This window comes from Callorhinchus milii, unplaced genomic scaffold (assembly GCF_018977255.1).
Source record: "Callorhinchus milii isolate IMCB2004 unplaced genomic scaffold, IMCB_Cmil_1.0 Scaffold5, whole genome shotgun sequence".
In the NCBI taxonomy this organism is placed as follows: Eukaryota; Metazoa; Chordata; class Chondrichthyes; order Chimaeriformes; family Callorhinchidae; genus Callorhinchus; species Callorhinchus milii.
In genome coordinates this window covers 55,735,844-55,746,923 of record NW_024704746.1, presented here as the reverse complement: position 1 = coordinate 55,746,923, position 11,080 = coordinate 55,735,844, and positions in this window count along the sequence as shown.

Sequence of the window (11,080 nt, the reverse complement as noted above, 5' to 3'; positions counted from 1 at the left end):
GGAAGTGAGGGAAGAGTAGTAGGTCTTGTTGCAATCCTGCCAGATTGCAATCCATTCATCCTGACAATGAACCGTTAAATTGTACCAGCTGCGTTTAGCATAACGCAGCTGAGATTTGAGGGAGCAGAGGTGACTGGTCCAACAGGAGGACGTACGAGTAGGAGGTGGTGCAGGAGATATCGAGAATGACTGAAAGAGAGTTGTTTAGAAGAGTGACCGAGGAGGGTGGGTCATTGCAGGAGGAGGGCCAGAGGGATAAGTGTTCAGATGCCTCCAGGGCAGTGGAAAGAGTATGGAGGGGGATTTTTCTCCGGGGGCAATAGGAAATGCATGTGGGGTGGGTGGCAAGAAGGGGGATGGAGGGGTTAAGGGAGATGAAATAGTGATTTGAGCAACTAGTAATCAAGAGTGCGTTAGGTCCTCCTGGGCCACAAGGGGCACTGTGACTGGTGCGGGAGCTCGGTGGAGGTTGGGTCTGCATACTCAGATGCATCGCAGAGGTCTCTGGTATATTGGAAGGTCAAGCCATGGCCTCATGCCCTATCCTGTCCCAGAGGCCTCTGGTCTATTTGAGGGCCGTACTGTAGCTTCCATCCTATCTTATAGGATGGGGTGGGAGGCAGGGTGGGAAACCATGGTGCAGGTCTCCAATAGACCAGAAACCTCTGCGATGCATCTGAGCATACACACCCAACCTCTACCAAGTGTCTGCACCAACAACAACAAAATTACATTTATAGAGTGCCTTTCACATTGGGAGGATGTCCAGTCACTGGATAGGGCATGAGGCCTCTAATGATGCAAGATGCCAATTTATAGGACTAGTTATCCAATCAATTTTTCATTGTAAGTACTTACATGAACTTCTGGAATGTGATGAGTTACATATCAAGTAAACCTGAGTCCCTTATTAACATTTTGCGTGAAAAGTGGCCAGGATATTCACAGTACGGAAACTCCCTCCTCATCGGCCTTCCCAACTCTTCCCTTCACAAGCTGCAGATCATCCAAAACTCTGCAGGTCGTGTGCTTTCACGTACCAGGTTCCGTGACCCCATCACTCCCACCCTCACCCACCTCCACTGGCTCCCCATCCCCCAGAAGATCGAGTTTAAGATCCTTGTCCTCACTTTCAAGGCCATCCATGGCCTTGCCCCTCCTACCTCTCTGACCTGCTGACTCCCTACCAACCTGCCCACTACCTCCGCTCATCAGGCTCCGGTCTGCTCCATGTCTCCCGCCCGACCTGCCCTACCATCGGTGGCCGGGCTTTCAGCCTCTCTGCCCCCACACTCTGGAATTCCATCCCACGGTCCCTTCGCCTCGCTTCCTCCCTTGCATCCTTCAAGGTTGGTCTCAACACACATCTCTTCAGCCGTGCCTTTGGTCTCCCTCCCAGCTCTCTGCCTTCCCTCATCCCTTCACCACCCCTTCCCCATGCTTGGGCCCCAACATATGACTGTTCAGTGCTTTGGGATGTCTTCCCGACGTGAAAGGCGCCCTACACATGTAATTTTTTTGTTGGTGTTGAGACAAAATCATCTTAAATTGAGCCCCACTGCATAGATTTTTTAACTTTAAATTTTGCATTAATGTTTTCTCAGCACTGTGAACAAATCATTCAGCCATGCCATAATACCTTTCAAAGCCTGTGTTTAGTGGAAAAAATATCCCTTCGGAAAAGTTATTTTATCTTTCAAAAACACCAGTAGTAGCTGAAAACAAAGGTAAACATAAAAAAACCAATAATTGCAGCTCTGATGTAGTAATTGTCAGCATTCATACATATTACATCATTAATAAATGCAGCTGAGGTACCTATTGTTATTATTGTTATCTGAGACATCATATCAACGGAGTCCCGTTTGAGTCATCACTCTTAAGACTTGATTAAGCAGCTGGTGATGAGTTAGCTTATTATTGTCATTAGTCTTGGACCTCAAGAACATCAAGGTTGCTGATACATCACAAGCTGTTCTGTTAAGGTCCCCCCAGCATGCTGAAGTAGATGTCTGACAGATTGCTGATGAGTAAACTCTGAGGATTGGGGCAGCAGATGCTGGATAGCATTACTTGGAGTTCAAGTTTGTGAACACACAGTGATTGGTTTGCAGATAGGTACTGCTTAAAGCTCTGCATCTCAAACTGGTGGAACAATCGCTTAATGGGAAGGGAAGTGTTCCTGAGTTGTGGGCAGAAAGATAATAGCATTGCTCTCACACTTTACATGATGAGCTGTGTTGCCCACCAGGAAGCTTGCAGGAAGTTCCTGGTACTTGCCATCCACATAGAGAAGGGTCAAATTTGCATATGTCAGATGTGAAATAACCAACTAGTGACTATCCTCCGGGGACGGGGGCAGGGAGGGGGAGGTGGGGGTGGGTAAGTGGGTTGTTCAGTTTGCCTTTGATACCTTTATGCATGGTGATGGGTTTCTGCATGTGCCACACACCCAACTGACCTAAATAATAGACTGAAGAGCCCTAGCTCATCTAAACATTGCTCATAGCTTATTCCTCTAACACTGGGGATTCATCCTCATTCCTCACATCTGCACTGCATCTGGGGTCTGGACAACCCTTTTATGTTATAGTGACCAGAAACTGTGTGCAGTACTAGTGTAGTCTGACCAGAACGCTATACAATCTGATTATGGTATATGGGGATCTAAACTGAACTGATTTAGTAATGTAACCTAGCATAATGATTGCCTTCTTTATTGCTGCATCGCACATCAGTTATTGCTGCAGAAACCGCTCAAAAGTGCGTTCAAAATTGGGTTTTAAAAACAGTTGTATACTTAAAATTGTGTTCAATATTTTGAGAATCTCAAAACTAGGCATATAATTCAGTTTTTTTTTGTAAATTTTGACCACCACCAACAACAAAATTACATTTGTATAGCGCCTTTCACATTGGAAGGATGTCCCAAGGTGCTGAACAATGAGTGTTTCGGACCTGAGCTGGGGGGCAGGATCAGGGAGGGTGGAAGGCAGTGGAGGAAGGAGGGTGACCGAAAGCACAGGGGAAGAGGAAAGTCTTGAGGTGGGTCTTGTAGGTGGCAAGGGAGGTGGTGAGGTGGAGGGACTGTGGGATGGAGTTCCAGAAGGTTGGTGGGGGCGGAGGGAGCAGGCAGGTTGGTATATGGTTAGAAGGTCGCACAGGTAGGTGGGAGCAAGGCCATGGAGGGCTTTGAAGGTGAGGACCACACGTTAGTTCTCAATAATTATGTGCATCAGATATTATTTAAACCCTACTATTGCAAGTTAACAAAAAAAACTAAAATAACCAACAACAACAACAACAACAACAAGATTCTATTTATAAAGCGCTTTTCACGTCAGGAGGACGTCCCAAGGTGCTGCACAGTTAGGTCTTGACCCGAGCAGGGGGGAAATGGTCAGGGTGAGGGGAGGGAAGGGAGGGAGCGAGGAGGGGGGAAATGGTCAGGGTGAGGGGAGGGAAGGGAGGGAGCGAGGAGGGGTAAGAGAGTCGATAGGGGAGCTGAAGGCTCGGTCAAAGAGAAAGGTTTTGAGACCGGCCTTGAAGGAGGAAAGGGAGGAAGCAAGGCGAAGGCACTGGGGGATAGAGTTCCAGAGCCTAGGGGCTGAGAGGCTGAAAGCCCGACCACCGATGGTAGGGCGATTGGGGCGGGGGACGTGGAGCAGACCGGAGCCAGAGGAACGGAGGGTACGGGCAGGTAGGTAGGGGGATAGTAGGTTGGAGAGGTAGGAGGGAGCAAGGCCGTGAATGGCCTTGTAGGTGAGGATGAGGATCTTGAAATCAATCCTCTGGGGGATGGGGAGCCAGTGGAGACGAGCGAGGGTGGGAGTGATGTGGTCCCGAAGCCTGGTGCGGGACAGTACACGAGCTGCATTTTTTGCCTTCTTGTTAATACTGCAATTTAAACTTCAGACGTCTTAGTCATTTTAATCATGATTTCTCAATGTTTTCATAAAGTGGATGACGTGATAAGTCAAATTACATAATTATATCACAGGTCTTCCCCCAATGCTGCAATTTCCTTCTTTTGAACAACCACAGTTGGATTTCAAATAGCCTATTTTTGGCTTTTATTTCTGGATACACACCAATTTAATGCAGGTAGATATAGTAAACAACCAATAGGCTGTATTAAAAAAAAAAATTTTGTCACTACATTTCAGTGAATACATTTAAAATCATTACATGTTTTTAATAATTAATGTGCAAAAACAAGTTATCACAAAATGTGAATTTTTCAGGAGCTCAAACTGAAACATGGGTTGTAAATTTGCTTACATGGTTACATTAATGCCCTAGTTAAGTAGTTGATCCTATTGCACAAGCATTTTCAATATCATTTGCGCAACAAGTCAACACTAAAAGGGTAGTATAACTGCAGTCTGAGTGGAATAATTTGATTTGAAATGCCGTTTCCAAAGTCACTTCTTATGGAATGAAACAGATTGCATTTTAACTTCTGCAAAGCTAGGATATTTTAAACAACAACAACTTGTGTTTATTTTTCATGCAGGGTAGCATCTTGGAGCACTGCACAGTAGGGAGGTTGGTTGCTGAGCAAGGGAGGAGAAGGGGGAGGGCTAAAGGCGCGATTGAAGAAGTAGATCTTAAGAACAGATATCAGCAAGGTTTTCTTCATGCTGAAGGTTATTAATAACTAAAACAGGTTTCCAGGAAGGGTAGTTGAGGCCATGAAATCCCTTCATGTCCTCATACCTCCCTACCTATCCAACCTGCTTAACCTCCCACCCCACTACCCGTTGCCTCCACTCAGCTGGCTCCGACCTCATGTTCGTCTCTTGTGCCCTCTGCTCCACCATCGGCGGCCATAACTTCAGCTACCATACCCCGAAACTGTGGAACTCTCCCTCAATTCCTCCTCCACTGTGAAGTGTTCCTGGATTCTACCCTGAGTGAAGGGTGCTATATCAATGCAAGTTGTTGTTGCATCACTTACAGTTTTTTTTAAATATTGAAGCGTAATAGAATATATAATGAAATGGTAAAAATGTATTTAGTCTATTGAGCCCACATCAATTGGAAAATGACAATGTATGTTCATTTTTGAAGTTTATAATGAGAAGGACTCCTCCAAGGCCAGAATAAAATAATGCTAAAGTAAATTTTATTAAATCTACAAAGTGGGGGAGGGACAGAACTATTGGCAGAGGGCAATATGCACACTTTTTTCTTGTTATAATTCTGATATCTGCAGCCATCAGCATTTGCTTTGTTTATAGTTGCAATTACGAGCCAAATCAGCTATTTATTTTTTTCTTCTCATTTATTCTTTTACTCCGATTCTGCTTTTATTTGCGATTATAAATTTTCTGAGCCAAGGGCCAAACACAACATGAAACAGTACAAAACTATACCCCTAGCAATAAAAATAACATAAATCAAGAATCCAATTATCAGTACAATCAGTATTCCCACAACTTAATGTTGTTTCAAGAATAACAAGAACATTTTTTTTTCATTTTTGTAACACCTTACCACATGAAAATGTCTCAAAGAGCTTAACAGCCAATCACTGTTGTACCATTTGTACCAGCATTTGTACCAGCCTCATCCCACGAGTAGGATGACCACACAGGCAAATGACCCATTAATCTGGAGAATATTTGTCCAGGACAAATTTTGGTAGAGTAGGTATGGAGAAACTGTTTCCACTGGCAGGTGGGTCGGTAACCAGGGGTCTTAGATTTAAGATAATTGGCAAAAGCATCAGAGGGGAGATGAGGAAAAACATTTTTACACAGAGAGTTGTTATGGTCTGGAATGCACTGCTTGAAAGAGTGGTGGAAACAGATTTAACAACTTTCAAGGGAATTGGATAGGTACTTGAAAAGAAACATTTGCAAGGATCTGGGGAAAGAGCAGGGTAGTGGGACTGATTGGGTAGCTCTTCCAAAGAAGGGGGAGGAATTGAGAGAGAGAGTTCCAGAGTTTCGGGTCATGGAGGCTGAAGTTATGGCCACTAGTGGTGGAGCGGAAGGCATGAGGGACAAACATGAGGTCGGAGACAGCCAAGTGGAGACAGTGGGTGGTGGAATGGGAGGGTAAGCAGGTTGGATAGTTAGGGAGGTTCAAAGGCATCAAAGGATTTGAAAACGAGTGAGAGGATCTTGAAATTGATCCGTTTAGTAATTGGACCCAGTGGAGCCTGGCAAGGACTGGTGTGATGGGGATATGGAGTTTTGTATGGATGTGTATCCAGACGGCATAGTTTTTAATTAATTGAATCTTGTGTATGCTGAAACTGGGGAGATCAGCAAGGAAGGCATTGGAACAGTCCACCTGGGACATGACAAAGGCGTAGACAAGGGTTTTGACTGCTTTTGTTGTGAGGGATGGATGGAGGTGGGTAATGTGGTGGAGGTGGAAAAATGTGATCCTGGTCAAGGAATGGATGTGTGGTAGAAAGGAAAGCTGGGGATTGAACCTGCCACACATGTAGGATTTCTGTAATTAATGTGTTAAATAATATCAATCTCATATGAGGGGAGCTAGTTGTGACTAGCTTTCGAAGAATATCCTTGCTCAAGGAGGAGAAACAAAAAACTGTTTATAAACAACCAACTGTTTTCATTCCTTATGGTCTGCAGCTGGAGAGAGCTATGTTGCATTTGTTTTTACAAAGGAACCATCTTGCAAAAGGCAATAGATGAAAGGTCACCTAATCAATGGTATAAATGGAGATCGATTTGAAAAAGGAGAGGAAGAAATTGAAACTTGGAGTTGCAAACCATATTCCTTCTTCTAAAGAAGGAAGATCAAGACTATGATTTAAACAACACTAAACGTATAATAATACCTGGATACTTTTGGATGATATCAAACTGGAAATTGTACAACAATACTTGGATACCTTTTGAGGACTTATATTTGGATTCAAATGGGACATTAAATTGGACACTGCTCCTCTATCTCTTCCACAGCATTTGGTTTGGTCAACTTAAATCATTGTGAACTACGGTATACATGGATACGTAAGCATAATTGGATGTATTCTTTTAATTACTTATACCATTATTGATCTGAATTAATAAGCCTTGATGAATTGTACAATATTTGTGTCAGTCATTACTTCATCGCTGGGTCACAAATTTCAATTAACCCTTACACACCTAAGTTTTGGATGTCATCCACATACACATGGAAGTTGACCCCATATTTTTTAAGTTAAAGTGAAAGTAAGTGTTCATACATTTGTACAATATGGGCAGAGGTAGAGGAAGTCGTAAGGTTAGAGGCTGTGGAGGGGGAGTGTGGGGGGAGTTTGTTCCAGGGGCCATAGGAGATAGGAATGAGTTGGGTGGCAGCACAGAGAAGATGATTTGCGACGAAGAGGAGTCTGGGTTCCTCGTTGGCCTCCAAGATGATCTTAATAATAATAATAACCCTTGCATTTGATATAGCACTTTTCATGTCTTCTAGATGTCTCAAAGAACTTCACAGAATATGCTGTAAAGTGAATTGACCATATATTTGTGGGCGAAATGTGGCAGCCAATTGCGCACAGCAGTGTCCCACAAACAGTTGTGGATTGAAAATGCCCAATTTATTATTGTTTTGTTTTGAAGGGATTATTATTAGGCGTGCGGAGTAAGGAAACTTGCGCAAGGTTTCGCCCTGCCTGGAATTGGAGTAGAAAGATGATTTAGCTGAAGCGAGGGCAGCGTGGCGGATTTTAACATGTCCAGCCTGATCTGGGTGCGGACTATCAGATTGGATTTGTGTCAGGTGCATTCAGTGGCACACACCTGTGACTTGAGGGATTGGAGGTGACTGGTGTACCAGCATTCTTGCAGGAATAGGAGGCGGTGTGGGAGATGACAGCGGCAAGCGTGTTGAGGGTATCATAGAGGGAGCTATGGAGGAGAGAGACTAAGGAGGTAAGGGTGTTATGGGAGTAGGCCCAGAGGGGCAGGCATTCAGATGACTCTAGGCTGGTAGAGAGAGAGTGGGAGCTGATTTTGTTTCCAGGGTAGGAAATAGAATTGGGTTGTGTGGCAGGGAGAGGGATGGAAGTGCTAAGGGAGATGAAATAATGGTGCAAAACATCTTTATTGTTGATGGTAATGTTCGAGACGTTAAAACCCCGGTTAATCACCAGGTTGAGGGAATGACCATGGATGTGAGTGGCAGAGTTACAGTGGAGGGAGTTGTTGTGAGAGGAGAGGAGGCAGTAAAAGTCAGCAGAGGTGGAACAACAAGGGTTGAAGTGGAGGTTGAAGTCACTGAATTTATTAATAATAATATTATTATTGAAGTCGCTGAAGATCAGGAGGTGTTCTGTTCTGGGAGAGGGGAGATAGGAGTGTGGAGATGTCGGAAAGGAACGTGTAGGAGGGTTTAGGGAGACAATAGATAGGAGAATTTTAAGGGTATTTACACCAGAAATTGATTAAGGTTAATCCTGAAGGCTGTTAGCCGTTTTAAATTATTTTTGGATCAATAATGCATAATAACTGGAGTTTAAGGTTTTCGTTCATTCAGAAATTCGTAATTAATTCAAAAATTAAATAAGAGTACACATAATTTATAGACAAAAATGTATAAATATAAAATATATACACTGCTTAAGAATCCTGAAACTCTTCTGTGAACAATATTTCAGAAGATCACAAATTAGGTAAAATGTGATGTTTATGAATTTGTTTCATTCGGAAAAAATATTAAACATTTCAGGAAACCTTATTCTAATCAGCTCCTTTGCTTAGCACTGTAAAGGTTTTTTGGTAACATTTTGGTAAGATTTTTCAATTTGCTATGGCAAAATGTAACTTTGCAAAAACAGTGCCATAAGCAGGATTAAAGCCAAAGTAAATAATAATGTTAAATGGGTGCTGAAATTCCTGTGGGAAAGAGATTTCCTCCCATCATTGATTCTATGTGAAGCACTCTTTAAAGAAACACATCAGCAATAACTGGACCTTAAAATTTGCAATGATTAATGTAATGTCAAATTTAAATTCACCAATGTGTACAACCATTCTTTTCCCTTGCAGCACTCTCACCACTTAGTCGTAAGAATGAGCCCCATGTCAGGATTTTGAATTCATATCGTCCAGGTTGACATGTCAATGGGGTGCACTGAGTATAGGAGGTGACATTCTCTGGATGCAATGTTCAACCAAGGTCACATTAAACTGTTCAGGTGGATGTTAAAGATCCTGTGGCACTATTCAAAAGGGAAGCAAGTTTCTTCTGCTTCATGGCTGTTCGTGGAACAATTGCTGAGTACACATTGGTTGCCACATTTGCTTACAAAATAGGCAAACTTTGCTTTACACTAAATCCTGTGAAGTATTTGAGATGCTTCAACCATGTGTTCAAGTGCTATATCAAATACAAGGATTATCGTTTACTGCAAGAGAGCATAGTTTTTAAACTTCACTAATGTCTATTGTTTCGACGATTCAAGGTGACAAGCACTTAAGCTCTGCTCCAAACTTACCTAAACATTATAATAATAATCCTTGCATTTGATATAGCGCTTTTCACATCTTCTTAAAGCACTTCACAGAATAGACTGTAAAGTGAATTGACTGTATATTTGTGGGCAAAATGCAGCAGCCAATTGCGCACTATATGTTGGTCTTTGAAAGACATTCTTCCTTCAAATATCAATCTTACTCCTTATTTTTTTCTGACCTGGGATGTATTGGAATCGTATTTTGAATTCTGTGATTTCCAATTATGAATATTTTTACTTTTTCTATATCATTAAACAATATTGTTTTTTTGGATGAAGGTCTTTCATTACATCTCGGCTGGATTTCACTAACTTCCTGCTTGTTGGGCTTCCTAACTCTTCCCTCTAAAAGCTGCAGATATTTCAGAACTCTGCGAGTGGCATCAGGCTCCATGACCCTAACATCCCCACCCTCACCTGGCTCCATTGGCTCCCCATCCTCCAGAGGATAGAGTTTCAAATCCTCGTCCTTGTCTTTGAAGCCCTCCAAGGCCTTGCTTCTCCGTACCACTGTGATCTGCTAACTCCAAATAGACCTCTCTGCTCCCTCTGTTCAGCGAGCTCTGGCCTGTTCCATGTTCCCCGCCCAGCCTGCCCTCCCATCAGTGGTTGATTTTCTGCTCCCACCTTTTGGAACTCCATCTCACAGTCCCTTTGCCTCGCCTCCTCGGGACCTTGGGATGTCCTCCTAATGTGAAAGACTAAACAAATCTGATTTGTTCATTGTGGTTGTTGTCATTTTAATTGAAAGTTGCTGCCATCTCTGGATGAAGAACCATTGGAACTGCAGCAGAATAGATTGTCAGTTACCCAGCAGAGCAGTGTGAGAGGAACACATGGCTATTTATTTTCATGAAAAAAGCGCCAAGTAATTTCTCCCAAATAGGTTGAAAAATCAGTTATTGTATGAAAAGGATGACTCTCGCTTTTGGTTTACCGGAGCCTTGGGACATCCTCCCATCATGAAAGACTTTACATAAATGCAATTTGTTGTTATAGTCCTTGGTGGAGCATGGAAATAATGCTTCCGGATCACTCCTAGTCAGTATTGTTTATAGTTGGAACTACAACTATTATCTTTGGCGTATTCTCCTTACCACTACACTTCTGCCCTGATGGTACAGATGCCAGGCCCCCGCACAAAGAAAATTGAACTCAGTTTATTTTTTGCCATTTACTCTCATCTTGGCAAAGAATCTTCATCTAGGAAGAGATAGCACAATCCAAATTCCTAACATTTCCTCCACAGATGCTGCCTGCCTGACCTGCTGAGTGTTCCCAGCGATTTCTGTTTTTGTTTCAGATTTGCAGCATCTGCAGTATTTTGTGTTTTTTTTCCTAACACTTGTGTAGCCCAGACTATGCAAACTGTGGGAGATACAGTCACGTCCTGATCAACCATGTATCTGTAAGAATAGAATACTACCATTGAATGCCTTCAACTTTCCCCTTTCTAATATGCTCCAATCTGTTCTTTGTCACGTGCTTTACTATGAATCTATTATATGTGTGCTATTTCTTTGAAATTCTACTTCACAAACTTATCATCAATTTACTTAATATGCAAGTAAAGGTACATTGTGTCTGCTGTAGGGA